Genomic DNA, 16,859 nt, shown 5'->3' on the forward strand with positions numbered 1-16,859 from the left:
GGTAAGGCGGAGGGGGCGGGGAGGTAGATATTCCCGTGGAAGCTGAAATTTTGGAATCGCTTCAGCGCAAAAACTGGCGCGCAAAGTTTCATCAGACATGGTCCCTTATTCAGAACTGTGGACGATAAGTGAACAACACAAACGATTCAGATAGCTTAACCCATGTGTGATGAGTTTGAACGTGAAATTTTTTGGGATCAATTGCACCATATTCGGCAAGCATCTCGCCATCCGCATCCGCCATATATTTGGAACAGGCCGCCACGAGCAGGGCATGGGCGGCCGTGATCTGGGCTTTGGCGGGCTTCGTCGTGGCAAGGTATGCCACGCAGGAAGGGACGGCTGCTCGAACTCTTGACGATTGCCAACTCTTCGGCCGTGGGTTCCCGACCGTTGTCGGAGAAGCTTCGTTCGATATGTGCGGCGCCGCCACGAGTTGGGCGTGGACGGCCTCGACATGGTCGTGGGCGGCCTCCATCAGGGCTAAGGCCGCCGCTGCGGAACGGACAGCTGCTGTGCCGCTCTCGCCAGTTGCTATCCCCGAGGCAGATGTTGTTGCCGCTGCTTGAGAAGCAACAATGGCCGTTTGGGCTGCCTTGGCTGCCCGGACACAGATTGCGGTCACCCTCAGGAAGCTTGGTAGCACGCGCCTAGTGGCTGCGACCGCCCTCTTGCCGGAGTGGGCCGTCGAAGTTGCCCTCATGACGCGGGTCCACGTCCCCATCTTTCACCAGCGACGATTGAATAGTGAAATGATATTTGAGTAGCGGGCTAGTGTGCTTGAAACTCCAATGGTGCTCCAAGATATTTTGTGATGCATCTCACACGGTTGGTGATAATAGACTGTGTGCGATCTACTTGATTTTTCGTCTTGATTTGAATTACGTAATGGGGTCACAACTGCAAAGGGTGGTGTTTGAATTGCTAGAACTTTTATCTGCAGTGAACATGCAACCATAGGTGTGTCGTCAAAAAATTGGAATTATTCAGGGTTCGTTTGGACGTTTTTATACGTTAACTTGGTTTTGTAGGCATTTCAGGTGCATAATTCAAATTTGAACTCCATGCACATGCTCCAGAGCATATAAACGGGTTGAAAAATCAAATCTGTGTCCTTGGTTGCATGCTTAGGTCTCATGCAAGAAATGGGAATGAATGTCAAACACCCTGCCACCGTCACTCGGCCGCAAACATTGAGATACCTGGTTTTTATATTCTAGTAAATCCAAAACTCATCTGAAATTAATGAAACTTGGCATGCTATCATGGAGCGGCATCACCATGTCGTGGTACAAATATTGTTCCATTTGGGGCAGGTTTGGGTATAAGCTTCTCCCAAACCAAAGCTTCTCACAACAAGTGTGATGGTTTCGGTAGGGAACATGCCACCTTTGGGGACGAAACGACATCCGTTTCCTCTTATTGCTTACAAAACTTTCTAGTGTCAACATAGAACAACGCATGCTCAAGAGGTAGCAAGAAGGATTTATGGCACCGTTGCCGTGGTGTCTACGCACAAGTCAAGACATACCAAGTACCCATCACAAACTCTTATCTCTCGCATTACATTATTTGCCATTTGCCTCTCGTTTTCCTCTCCCCCACTTCACCCTTGCCGTTTTATTCGCCCTATTTTTCCGTTCGCCTCTTTTTCGCTTGCTTATTATGTGCTTGTGTGTTGGATTGATTGCTTGTCATGATGGCTCAAGATAATACTAAATTGTGTGACTTTGCCAATACCAACAACAATAATTTTCTTAGCACTCCAATTGCTCCTCTTACCGATGCTGAATCTTGTGAAATTAATGCTGCTTTGCTGAATCTTGTCATGAAAGATCAATTCGCCGGCCTTCCTAGTGAAGATACCACTACCCATCTAAATAGCTTTGTTGATTTGTGTGATATGCAAAAGAAGAAAGATGTGGACAATGATATTTTCAAATTGAAGGTATTTCCTTTCCCGCTTAGAGGTCGTGCTAAAACTTGGTTTTCGTCTTTGCCCAAAAATAGTGTTGATTCTTGGAATAAGTGCAAAGATGCTTTTATCTCTAAGTATTTTCCTCCCGCTAAGATCATCTCTCTTAGAAACGATATTATGAATTTTAAGCAACTTGATCATGAACATGTTGTACAATCATGGGAGAGGATGAAATTAATGATACGTAATTTCCCTACACATGGTTTGAAATTATGGATGATTATACAAAAAATTTATGCCGGATTGAATTTTGCTTCTAGAAATCTTTTAGATTCGGCCGCGGGAGGCACTTTTATAGAAATAACTTTAGGATAAGCTACTAAACTACTAGATAATATTATGGTTAATTATTATCAATGGCACACTGAAAGATCTACTAGTAAAAAGGTGCATGCAATTGAAGAAATTTATGTTTTGAGTGGAAAGATGGATGAACTTATGAAATTGTTTGCTAATAAGAGTGTTTCTTCTGATCCCAATGATATGCCTTTGTCTACTTTGATTGAGAATAATAATGAATCTACGGATGTGAATTTGTTGGTAGGAACAATTTTGGTAACAATGCTTATGGAGGAAACTTTAATCCTAGGTCGTATCCTAGTAATTCCTCTAATAATTATGGTAATTCCTACAACAACTCTTACGGAAATTTTAATAAGACGCTGATACATCTCCGTCGTATCTACTTTTCCAAACACTTTTGCCCTTGTTTTGGTCTCTAACTTGCATGATTTGAATGGAACTAACCCAGACTGATGTTGTTTTCAGCAGACTTTCCATGGTGTTATTTATGTGCAGAAACAAAAGTTCTCGGAATGACCTGAAACACCACGGAACACCTATTTGGAAAATAAGAAAAATATTGGAAGAAAAATCCACGTCAGGGGGCCCACACCGTGTCCACGAGGGTGGGGGCGCGCCTACCCCCCTAGGGCACACCCCCTTCCTCGTGGGCCCCCTGACGCTCCACCGACCTCAAATCCAACTCCATATATTCACTTTCGGGGAGAAAAAAATTAGAGAGAAGGATTCATCGCGTTTTACGATACGGAGCCGCCGCCAAGCCCTAAAACTTCTCGGGGGGGCTGATCTGGAGTCCGTTCGGGGCTCCGGAGAGGGGGATTCGTCGCCGTCGTCATCATCAACCATCCTCCATCACCAATTTCATGATGCTCACCGTCGTGCATGAGTAATTCCATCGTAGGCTTGCTGGACGGTGATGGGTTGGATGAGATCTATCATGTAATCGAGTTAGTTTTGTTAGGGTTTGATCCTAAGTACCCACTATGTTCTGAGATTGATGTTGCTATGACTTTGCTATGCTTAATGCTTGTCACTAGGGCCTGAGTGCCATGATTTCAGATCTGAACCTATTATGTTTTCATGAATATATGTGAGTTCTTGATCCTATCTTGCAAGTCTATAGTCACCTACTATGTGTTATGATCCGGCAACCCCGAAGTGACAATAATCGGGACCACTCCCGGTGATGACCATAGTTTGAGGAGTTCATGTATTTTCTATGTGCTAATGCTTTGTTCCGGTACTCTATTAAAAGGAGGCCTTAATATCCCTTAGTTTCCATTAGGAGCCCGCTGCCACGGGAGGGTAGGAAAAAAGATGTGATGCAAGTTCTTTTCCATAAGCACGTATGACGATATTCGGAATACATGCCTACATTACATTGATGAATTGGAGCTACTTCTGTGTCACCCTATGTTATGATTGTTACATGGTGAACCGCATCAGGCATAATTCTCCATCACCGATCCAATGCCTACGAGCTTTTCACATATTGTTATTCGCTTATTTACTTTTCCGTTGCTACTATTACAATCACTACAAAACACCAAAAATGTTACTTTTGCTACCGTTACTTTTGTTACCGTTACCACTACTATCATATTACTTTGCTACTAAACACTTTGCTGCAGATACTAAGTTATCCAGGTCTGGTTGAATTGACAACTCAACTGCTAAAACTTGAGAATATTCTTTGGCTCCCCTTGTGTCGAATCAATAAATTTGGGTTGAATACTCTACCCTCGAAAACTGTTGCGATCCCCTATACTTGTGGGTTATCAAGACTATTTTCTGGCACCGTTGCCGGGGAGCATAGCTCGATTCTTTGAGTCACTTGGGATTTATATCTGCTGGTCACTATGAAGAACTTGAAAGATGCTAAGACAACAATTTATCCCTCAACTACGAGGGGAGGTAAGGAACTGCCATCTAGCTCTGCACTTGATTCACCTTCTGTTTTGAGTAAGCTTGCGACACCTAAACCTGCTTCTGCTATTCGTTCTGATATGTCGCATGTTATTGATGATGCCACTTCTGCTATGCATGATACTTATGATGAAACTACTTCTACGCTTGATACTACTGTGCCACTTAGTGAATTTCTTGATGAACAAATTGCTAGGGCTAGAGAGAAAGAAATTATTGAAACTGATTATATTGATGAAAGTGATGATGAAGACTTGCCTGTTATTCCTGAGGGTTATGTTTTTGAAAAATAAGCTGCTTTAGCTATTTTAGCTTGCAAACATTGATATGAGCTCAAGAGGTTATTAGCTAAATGGAATCAGCAATCTCTTAGTGCTAGAATGAAACCAGACCCTGCTTTTGCTACTTCACCTATCTGTGTTACTGATAAGGATTATGAATTCTCTGTTGATCCTGATATAATTACTTTAGTTGAATCTGATCATTTTCATGGCTATGAATCTGAAACTGTTGTGGCACATCTTACTAAATTAAATGATATAGCCACCCTGTTCACTAATGATGAGAAATCTCGCTACCTTTATATCCTTAAAATATTTCCGTTCTCATTAAAGGGCGATGCTAAGATATGGTTTAATTCTCTTGATCCTGGTTGTGTGCGTAGTCCCCAAGATATGTTTATTACTTCTCTGCTAAATATTTCCCTGCTCATAAGAAACAAGCTGCTTTAAGGGAAATATACAACTTTGTGCAAATTGAAGAAGAGAGTCTCCCACAAGCTTGGGGGAGGCTTCGGAAGTTACTTAATGCTTTGCCTGATCATCCTCTTAAGAAAAATGAAATACTTGATATCTTTTATAATGGACTAACAGATGCTTTCAGAGATTACCTGGATAGTTGTGCTGGTTCTGTTTTCAGGGAAAGAACACCGGATGAAGCTAAAATTCTATTGAATAATATGTTCACAAATGAAAATAATTGGACACTTCCCGAGCCAGGTCCTGAGCCAGCTCCTGAGCCTATTCCTAAACCAACTCCGAAGAAGAGGGGTGTTCTATTTCTCAGTCCTCAAGATATGCAAGAGGCAAAGAAATCTATGAAAGAGAAAGGTATTAAAGCTGAAGATGTTAAGAATTTACCTCCTATTAAAGAAATACATGGTCTTAATCTACCGCCTATTGAAGAAACATATGATCTTAATCCATAACCTATTGAAGAACCTCATGGTCTTGTAACCCGACACAGGTAGTAAAGATAAATTCTCTCTATAGATATGATTGAAGGAAATATGCCCTAGAGGCAATAATAAAGTACTATATATTTCCTTATATCATGATAAATGTTTATTATTCATGCTAGAATTGTATTAACCGGAAACATAATACATGTGTGAATACATAGACAAACAGAGTGTCACTAGTATGCCTCTACTTGACTAGCTCGTTAATCAAAGATGGTTATGTTTCCTAGCCATAGACATGAGTTGTCATTTGATTAACGGGATCACCTCATTAGGAGAATGACGTGATTGACTTGACCCATTCCGTTAGCTTAGCACCCGATCATTTAGTATGTTGCTATTGCTTTCTTCATGACTTATACATGTTCCTATGACTATGAGATTATGCAACTCCCGTTTACCGGAGGAACACTTTGTGTGCTACCAAACGTCACAACGTAACTGGGTGATTATAAAGGTGCTCTACAGGTGTCTCCAAAGGTACTTGTTGGGTTGCCGTATTTCGAGATTAGGAATTGTCACTCCAATTGTCGGAGAGGTATCTCTGGGCCCACTCGGTAATGCACATCACTATAAGCCTTGCAAGCATTGTGACTAATGAGTTAGTTGCGGGATGATGTATTACGGAACGAGTAAAGAGACTTGCCGGTAACGAGATTGAACTAGGTATCGAGATACCGACGATCGAATCTCGGGCAAGTAACATACCGATGACAAAGGGAACAACGTATGTTGTTATGCGGTCTGACCGATAAAGATCTTCGTAGAATATGTGGGAGCCAATATGGGCATCGAGGTCCCGCTATTGGTTATTGACCGGAGAAGTGTCTCGGTCATGTCTGCATTGTTCTCGAACCCGAAGGGTCCGCATGCTTAACGTTACGATGACAGTTTTATTGAGTTTTGATGTACCGAAGGAGTTCAGAGTCCCGGATGAGATCAGGGATATGACGAGGAGTCTCGAAATGGTCGAGAAGTAAAAATTGATATATTGGACGACTATATTCGGACTTCGGAAAGGTTCCGAGTGATTCGGGTATTTTTCGGAGTACCGGAGTGTTACGGGAATTCGTATTGGGCCTTAATGGGCCATACGGGAAAGGAGAGAAAGGCCTCAAAAGGTGGCCGCACCCCTCCCCATGGTCTGGTCCGAATTGGACTAGGGAAGGGGGGCGCACCCTTCCTTCTTTCTCCTTCCCGCTTCCCTTCTCCTACTCCCACAAGGAAAGGAGGAGTCCTACTCCCGGTGGGAGTAGGACTCCCCCCTATGGCGCGCCTCTCCCCTTGGCCGGCTGCCTTCCCCTTGCTCCTTTATATAAGGGGGCAGGGCGGCACCCCAGAGACACAACAATTGATCCTTGAGATCTCTTAGCCGTGTGCGGTGCCCCCTCCACCATATTACACCTTGATAATACCGTTGCGGAGCTTAGGCGAAGCCCTGCGTCGGTGGAACATCATCATCATCACCACGCCGTCATGCTGACGAAACTCTCCCTCAACACTCGGCTGGATCGGAGTTCGAGGGACGTCATCGAGCTGAACGTGTGTAGAACTCGGATGTGCCGTGCGTTCGGTACTTGATCGGTCGGATCGTGAAGACGTACGACTACATCAACCGCGTTGTGATAACGCTTCCGCTGTCGGTCTACGAGGGTACGTGGACAACACTCTCCCCTCTCGTTGCTATGCATCACCATGATCTTGCGTGTGCGTAGGAATTTTTTTGAAATTACTATGTTACCCAACAGTGGCATCCGAGCCTGGTTTTATGCGTTGATGCTATGCACGAGTAGAACACAAGTGAGTTGTGGGCGATATAAGTCATACTGCTTACCAGCATGTCATACTTTGGTTCAGCGGTATTGTGAGATGAAGCGGCCCGGACCGACATTACACGTACGCTTACGCGAGACTGGTTTCACCGTTGCGAGCACTCTTTGCTTAAAGGTGACCGGCGGGTGTCTGTCTCTCTCACTTTAGTTGAACCGAGTGTGGCTACGCCCGGTCCTTGCGAAGGTTAAAACAGCACCAACTTGACAAACTATCGTTGTGGTTTTGATGCGTAGGTAAGAACGGTTCTTGCTAAACCCGTAGCAGCCACGTAAAACATGCAAGAACAAAGTAGAGGATGTCTAACTTGTTTTTGCAGGGCATGTTGTGATGTGATATGGTCAAGACATGATGTGATATAATTTGTTGTATGAGATGATCATGTTTTGTAACCGAGTTATCGGCAACTGGCAGGAGCCATATGGTTGTCGCTTTATTGTATGAGATGCAATCGCCATGTAATAGTTTTACTTTATCACTAAGCGGTAGCGATAGTCGTAAAAGCAATAAGTTGGCGAGACGACAACGATACTACGATGGAGATCAAGGTGTCGCACCGGTGACGATGGTGATCATGACGGTGCTTCGGAGATGGAGATCACGAGCACGGTGCTTCGGAGATGGAGATCACAAGCACAAGATGATGATGGCCATATCATATCACTTATATTGATTGCATGTGATGTTAATCCTTTATGCATCTTATCTTGCTTTGATTGACGGTAGCATTATAAGATGATCTCTCACTAAAATTTCAAGACAAAAGTGTTCTCCCTGAGTATGCACCGTTGCGAAAGTTCTTCGTGCTGAGACACCACGTGTTAATCGGGTGTGATAGGCTCTACGTTCAAATACAACGGGTGCAAAACAGTTGCACACGCGGAATACTCAGGTTAAACTTGACGAGCCTAGCATATATACAGATATGGCCTCGGAACACAGAGACCGAAAGGTCGAGCGTGAATCATATAGTAGATATGATCAACATAGTGATGTTCACCATTGAGACTACTCCATCTCACGTGTTAATCGGACATGGTTTAGTTGCTTTGGATCACGTAATCACTTAGATGATTAGAGGGATGTCTATCTAAGTGGGAGTTCTTAAGTAATATGATTAATTGAACTTAAATTTATCATGAACTTAGTCCTGATAGTATTTTGCAAATTATGTTGTAGATCAATAGCTCGCGTTGTTGCTTCCCTATGTTTATTTTGATATGTTCCTAGAGAAAATTATGTTGAATGATGTTAGTAGCAAAGATGCGGATTGGATCCGTGATCTGAGGATTATCCTCATTGCTGCACAGAAGAATCATGTCCTTAATGCACCGCTAGGTGACAGACCTATTGCAGGAGCAGATGCAGACGTTATGAATGTTTGGCTAGCTCAATATGATGACTACTTGATAGTTTAGTGCACCATGCTTAACGGCTTAGAATCGGGACTTCAAAGACGTTTTGAACATCATGGACCATATGAGATGTTCCAGGAGTTGAAGTTAATATTTCAAGCAAATACCCGAGTTGAGAGATATGAAGTCTCCAACAAGTTCTATAGCTAAAAGATGGAGGAGAATCGCTCAACTAGTGAGCATGTGCTCAGATTGTCCGGGTACTACAATCGCTTGAATCAAGTGGGAGTTTATCTTCCAGATAAAATAGTGATTGACAGAATTCTCTAGTCACCATCACCAAGTTAGTAGAACTTCGTGATGAACTATAGTATGCAAGGGATGACGAAAGTAATTCCCGAGCTCTTCGTGATGCTGAAATCGACGAAGGTAGAAATCAAGAAAAACATCAAGTGTTGATGGTTGACGAGACCACTTCAAGTGTTGATGGTTGACGAGACCACTAGTTTCAAGAAAAGGGCAAAGGGAAGAAGGGGAACTTCAAAAAGAACGGCAAGCAAGTTGCTACTCAAGTGAAGAAGCCCAAGTCTGTACCTAAGCCTGGGACTAAGTGCTTCTACTGCAAAGGGACTGGTCAACTGGAAGCGGAACTACCCCAACTATTTGGTGGATAAGAAGGATGGCAAAGTGAACAAAGGTATATTGGATATACATGTTATTGATGTGTGCTTACTAGTGTTTATAGCAACCCCTCAGTATTTGATACTGGTTCAGTTGCTAAGGAGTAGTAACTCGAAAACGGGAGTTGCAGAATAAACAGAGACTAGTAAAAGGCGAGGTGACGATGTGTGTTGGAAGTAGTTCCAAGATTGATATGATCATCATCGCACACTCCCTATACTTTCGGTATTAGTGTTGAAACTAAATAAGTGTTATTTGGTGTTTGCGTTGAGCATGAATATGATTTGATCATGTTTCTTGTAATACGGTTATTCATTTAAGTTAGAGAACAATTGTTGTTCTGTTTACATGAATAAAAACCTTCTATGGTCATACACACCAACGAAAATGGTTTGTTGGATCTCGATCGTAGTGATACACATAATCATAATATTGAAGCCAAAAGATGCAAAGTTAATAATAATAGTGCAAGTTATTTGTGGCACTGCCGTTTAGGTCATATTGGTGTAAAGCGCATGAAGAAACTCCATACTGATGGGATTTTGGAATCACTTGATTATGAATCACTTGATGCTTGCGAACCGTGCCTCATGGGCAAGATGACTGAAACGCCGTTCTCCGGAACTATGGAGAGCGCAACAGATTTGTTGCAAATCATACATACAGATGTATGTGGTCCGACGAATATTGAGGCTCGTAGCAGGTATCATTATTTTCTGACCTTCACAGATGATTTGAGCACATATGGGTATATCTACTTGATGAAACATAAGTCTGAAACATTTGAAAAGTTCAAAGAATTTCAGAGTGAAGTGGAAAATCATCGTGACAAGAAATAAAGTTTCTATGATCTGATCGTAGAGAAGAGTATTTGAGTTACGATTTGGCCTTCAGTTAAAACAATGTGAAATAGTTTCACTACTCACGCCACCTGGAACACCACGGTGTAATGGTGTGTCCGAACATCGTAATCGTACTTTATTAGATATGGTGCGATATATGATGTATCTTACCAATCTACCACTATCGTTTTGGGGTTATGCATTAGAGACAGCTGCATTCACGTTAAATAGGGCACCATAAAAATCCGTTGAGACGACGCCTTATGAACTGAGGTTTAGCAAGAAACCAAAGTTGTCGTTTCTTAAAATTTGGGGTTGCGATGCTTATGTGAAAAAGTTTCATCCTGATAAGCTCAAACCCAAATCGGAGAAATGTGTCTTCATAGGATACCCAAGGGAGACAGTTGGGTACACCTTCTATCACAGATCCGAAGGCAAGACATTCGTTGCTTAGCATGGATCCTTTCTAGAGAAGGAGTTTCTCTCGAAAGAAGTGAGTGGGAGGAAAGTAGAACTTGATGAGGTAACTGTACCTGCTCCCTTATTGGAAAGTAGTTCTTCACCGAAATCTGTTCCTGTGACTCCTACACCAATTAGTGAGGAAGTTAATGATGATGATCATGTACCTTCAGATCAAGTTACTACCAAACCTCGTAGGTAAACCAGAGTAAGATCCGCACCAGAGTAGTACGGTAATCCTGTTATGGAGGTTATGTTACTAGACCATGACGAACCTACGAACTATGAGGAAGCGATGATGAGCCCAGATTCCGCGAAATGGCTTGAGGCCATGAAATCTGAGATGAGATCCATGTATGAGAACAAAGTGTGGACTTTGGTTGACTTGCCCGATGATCGGCAAGCAATTGAGAATAAATGGATCGTCAAGAGGAAGACGGACGCTGATAGTAGTGTTACTATCTACAAAGCTAGAATTGTCGCAAAAAGGTTTTTCGACAAGTTCAAGGTGTTGACTACGATGAGAGTTTCTCACTCGTATCTATTCTTAAGTCTGTCTGAATCATGTTAGCAATTGCCGCATTTTATGAAATATGGCAAATGGATAAACAAAACTACATTCCTTAATGGATTTATTAAAGAAGAGTTGTATATGATGCAACCAGAAGGTTTTGTCAATCCTAAAAGGTGCTAACAAAATATGCAAGCTCCAGCGATCCATTTATGGACTGGTGCAAGCATCTCGGAGTAGGAATATACGCTTTGATAAGTTGATCAAAGGATATAGTTTTATACAGACTTGCGGTGAAGCCTGTATTTACAAGAAAGTGAGTGAGAGCACTACATCATTTCTGATAAGTATATGTGAATGACATATTGTTGATCGGAAATAATGTAGAATTATTCTGCAAAGCATAAAGGAGTGTTTGAAAGGAGTTTTTCAAAGAAAGACCTCGGTGAAGCTGCTTACATATTGAGCATCAAGATCTATAGTGATAGATCAAGACGCTTGATAAGCTTTTTCAATGAGTACATACCTTAACAAGATTTTGAAGTAGTTCAAAATACAACAGTCAAAGAAAGAGTTCTTGCCTGTGTTACAAGGTATGAAATTGAGTAAGACTCAAAGCCCGACCACGGCAGAAGATAGAAAGAGAATGAAAGTCATTCCCTATGCCTTGGCCATAGGTTCTATAAAGTATGCCATGCTGTGTACCAGATCTATTGTATACCCTACACTGATTTTGGCAAGGGAGTACAATAGTGATCTAGGAGTAGATCACTGGACAGCGGTCAAAATTATCCTTAGTGGAATGAGGATATGTTTCTCGATTATGGAAGTGACAAAAGGTTCGTCGTAAAGGGTTACGTCGATGCAAGTTTTGACACTAATCTAGATGACTCTAAGTCTCAGTCTAGATACATATTGAAAGTGGGAGCAATTAGCTAAGAGTAGCTCCGTGCAGAGCATTGTAGACATAGAAATTTGCAAAATACTTACGGATCTGAATGTGACAGATCCGTTGACTAAAATTATCTCACAATCAAAACATGATCACACCTTAGTAATCTTTGGGTGTTAATCACATAGCAATGTGAACTAGATTATTGACTCTAGTAAACCCTTTGAGTGTTGGTCACATAGAGATGTGAACTATGGGTGTTAATCACATGGTGATGTGAATTATTGAAGTAAAATCACATGGCGATGTGAACTAGATTATTGACTCTAGTGCAAGTGGGAGACTGAAGGAAATATGCCCTAGAGGCAATAATAAAGTATTATATATTTCCTTATATCATGATAAATGTTTATTATTCATGCTAGAATTGTATTAACCGGAAACATAATACATGTGTGAATACATAGACAAACAGAGTGTCACTAGTATGCCTCTACTTGACTAGCTCGTTAATCAAAGATGGTTATGTTTCCTAGCCATAGACATGAGTTGTCATTTGATTAACGGGATCACCTCATTAGGAGAATGACGTGATTGACTTGACCCATTCTGTTAGCTTAGCACCCGATCGTTTAGTATGTTGCTATTGCTTTCTTCATGACTTATACATGTTCCTATGACTATGAGATTATGCAACTCCCGTTTACCGGAGGAACACTTTGTGTGCTACCAAACGTCACAACTTAACTGGGTGAATATAAAGGTGCTCTACAGGTGTCTCCAAAGGTACTTGTTGGGTTGCCGTATTTCGAGATTAGGATTTGTCACTCCGATTGTCGAAGAGGTATCTCTGGGCCCACTCGGTAATGCACATCACTATAAGCCTTGCAAGCATTGTGACTAATGAGTTAGTTGCGGGATGATGTATTATGGAACGAGTAAAGAGACTTGCCGGTAACGAGATTGAACTAGGTATCGAGATACCGACGATCGAATCTCGGGCAAGTAACATACCGATGACAAAGGGAACAACGTATGTTGTTATGCGGTCTGACCGATAAACATCTTCGTAGAATATGTGGGAGCCAATATGGGCATCCAAGTCCCACTATTGGTTATTGACCGGAGAAGTGTGTCGGTCATGTCTACATAGTTCTCGAACCGAAGGGTCCGCACGCTTAACGTTACGATGACAGTTTTATTGAGTTTTGACGTACCGAAGGAGTTCGGAGTCCCGGATGAGATCAGGGATATAACGAGGAGTCTTGAAATGGTCGAGACGTAAAAATTGATATATTGGACGACTATATTCGGACTTCGGAAAGGTTCCGAGTGATTCGGGTATTTTTCGGAGTACCGGAGAGTTACGGGAATTCGTATTGGGCCTTAATGGGCCATACGGGAAAGGAGAGAATGGCCTCAAAAGGTGGCCGCACCCCTCCCCATGGTCTAGTCCGAATTGGACTAGGGAAGGGGGGCGCACCCTTCCTTCTTTCTCCTTCCCCCTTCCCTTCTCCTACTCCCACAAGGACAGGAGGAGTCCTTCTCCCGGTGGGAGTAGGACTCCCCCCTATGGCGCGCCTCTCCCCTTGGCCGGCTGCCTTCCCCTTGCTCCTTTATATAAGGGGGTAGGGGGGCACCCCAGAGACACAACAATTGATCCTTGAGATCTCTTAGCCGTGTGCGGTGCCCCCCTCCACCATATTACACCTCGATAATACCGTTGCGGAGCTTAGGCGAAGCCCTGCGTCGGTGGAACATCATCATCGTCACCACGCCGTCGTGCTGACGAAACTCTCCCTCAACACTCGGCTGGATCGGAGTTCGAGGGACGTCATCGAGCTGAACGTGTGTAGTACTCGGAGGTGCCGTGCGTTCGGTACTTGATCGGTCGGATCGTGAAGACGTACGACTACATCAACCGCGTTGTGATAACGCTTCCGCTGTCGGTCTACGAGGGTACGTGGACAACACTCTCCCCTCTCGTTGCTATGCATCACCATGATCTGGCGTGTGCGTACGAATTTTTTTGAAATTACTACGTTACCCAACAATGATAAAGCTGAAATCCCTCCTACTAAAATTGCTAGCCAATGCTTGGATGAGTTCGATAACTTTTTGTTTAAGTAAGAAGATTTCAATGCTTATTTTGGTAGACAATTAAAACAAAATGCTTATATGATTGAACACTTGGGTGAGTATATGGCTAGAGTTAAAGGTGAACTTAAGCTCATTACTCAACATGCTTCTATGGTTACCACTCAAGTAGAACAAGTACTTGAAGCTCAAAATGATTTGCTCAATGAAATGAATAGTAAGAAAAATGATTATGCTGTTAGAGTGGCTACTAGAACTGGTAGAATGACTCAGGACCTTTGTATCCTGAAGGCCACCCTAAGAGAATTGACCAAGATTCTCAGGTGATGCACCTAGTCTTTCTAAAAAGAAGAAAACAAAAAATGATAGGACTTTGCATGCTTCTAGTGAACCTATTGTAGAATCACCTGAAAATCCAAATGATATCTCTATTTCTGATGCTGAACACAATCTGGTAATGAACATGAACCTAGTGAAAATGTTAATGATGATGTTCATGATGATGCTCAACCTAGTAATGATAATGATGTAGAGATTGAACCTGCTGTTGATCTTGATAACCCACAATCAAGGAATCAACGTTATGATAAGAGAGACTTTGTTGCTAGGAAACATGGTAAAGAAAGAGAACCAGGGGTTCAGAAACCCATGCCTTTTCCTCTGAAACCATCCAAGAAAAAGGATGATGAGGATTTTGAGCGCTTTGCTGAAATGATTAGACCTATCTTTTTGCTTATGCGATTAACTAATATGCTCAAAATGAATCCATATGCTAAGTATATGAAAGATATTGTTACAAATAAAAGAAAGATACCGGAAGCTGAGATTTCCACCATGCTTGCTAATTATAGTTTTAAGGGTGGAATACCAAAGAAACTAGGAGATCCAGGAGTACCAACTATACCATGCTCCATTAAAAGAAACTATGTGAAAACTGATTTATGTGATCTTCGAGCCGGTGTTAGTGTTATGCCTCTCTCTTCATATCGTAGACTTGACTTGAATAAGTTGACACCTATTGAAATATCTTTTAAAATGGCTGATAAATCAACTGCTATACCTGTCGGTATTTGTGAGGATGTGCCTGTTGTGGTTGCAAACGTTACTATTTTAACGGACTTTGTTATTCTTGATATTCCCGAGGACGATAGTATGTCTATTATTCTTGGAAGACCTTTTCTGAATACTGCAGGGGCTGTTATTGATTGCAACAAAGGCAATGTCACTTTTCATGTTAATGGTAATGAGCATACGGTACACTTTCTGAGGAAACAACCTCAAGTCCACAGTATCAATTCTATTGGAAAAATTCCATCGATTATTTTTGGAGGTTTTGAATTTCCTCTTCCTACTGTCAAGAAGAAATATGATATTCTTATTATAGGGGATGTGCATATCCCCGTTGAGGTAACATAGTGTTATTCGAAATTTCTCCGGTTCCATGTTATTCGGAATGGGTTTGTTAACAAGACTTGATCAACCTTGTTAGTGGATTCTTTTTTATGAGCATGAGATGGATGAAACTAGAAGGCACAACCTTCTGTACCCTCTTTTTACTTTCTGTTATTTAGTTGAAAAAAAGTAAAAATAGTATTTTTCTGCCTGTTTTCTGATTTATCCGTGCAATATAAAAATACCCCAGAAATAAAAGTTCTCCAAATGCCCTGAAATGGAATATGATTTTTTCTGGAATATTTGAGAATATCTGGCACTGAGAACACAGCAGGAGGGGCAAGCACCTGGCCACGAGGGTGGAGGGCGCGCCCTACCCCCCTAGGCGCGCCCCTGCCTTGTGGGCCCATGGTGGCTACCCTCCACTTATTCCTGCACCCACACACTTCTTCTTCCTCCCACAAACACCAATATCCAGCTCAAGCACGAGTTCTAGCTCATTTTGCTGCGATTTTCGATCTCCTTGCTCAAAGCACCTCTCACAAAACTGCTTGGGGAGATTGTTCCTTGGTATGTGACTCCTCCATTGGTCGAATTAGTTTTTGTTCTAGTGCTCTATTCATTGCAAATTTGTGCTGCCTAGGTGACCATGTTCTTGAGCTTGCATGTCAAATTTATATGGTTCCAAGTAGTTCTAATGCATGATATAGGCTCTAGGCACTTGTAGTAGTAGTTGCTATCAATTTTATTGAGCTTAGTTCAATTTTGTTTGAAGTTACTAAAAATTTCATAAATTTTCATAAAATAATGAAGAGATTTTTGAGGGGCTCATCGAGCCGAAGCTCGAAGGAAAAGCAAAGTGAAGAAGCATAGATGCCCAAATATAATTTCCCTCGCACCGCGGAGGTTTGGCCGTGTGAATGGCCTTCCGATGATTTCTTGAGAGAAGCCGGGATTTATGATGATTTCTAATCATTGGCTGAGAATGCTGGCCCCACTGACTTCCTCCGCGACCAACGTCATCAGTATCTCTTACTCACCAATACTTTTGTGCAAAACTTCTACTATTTTCCTAAGGAAACACCTCCTTCAGTAGAGTTTCATTTATATGATGTTGTTAAGAAGATGCCACTAGATGAATTTTGCAAGGTTTCCAAAATACCCGCCGAGGGTATTTATGCTTCACGCCTTGCTACATATTATAATATATCTATTAGGCATTATGAAAAAGAAGAAAAATTGCTGCCCACTGCTTATTTAGATTATAAGAGTATGGTAGCGCATGATTTCATTGTTAAGAACAAGGAAGGGGAGCTTAAATACAAATTGTTCTTTGATAAGCATCACCCTGAG

Source organism: Triticum aestivum, chromosome 7D, assembly GCF_018294505.1.
Source record: "Triticum aestivum cultivar Chinese Spring chromosome 7D, IWGSC CS RefSeq v2.1, whole genome shotgun sequence".
Lineage (NCBI taxonomy): Eukaryota > Viridiplantae > Streptophyta > Magnoliopsida > Poales > Poaceae > Triticum > Triticum aestivum.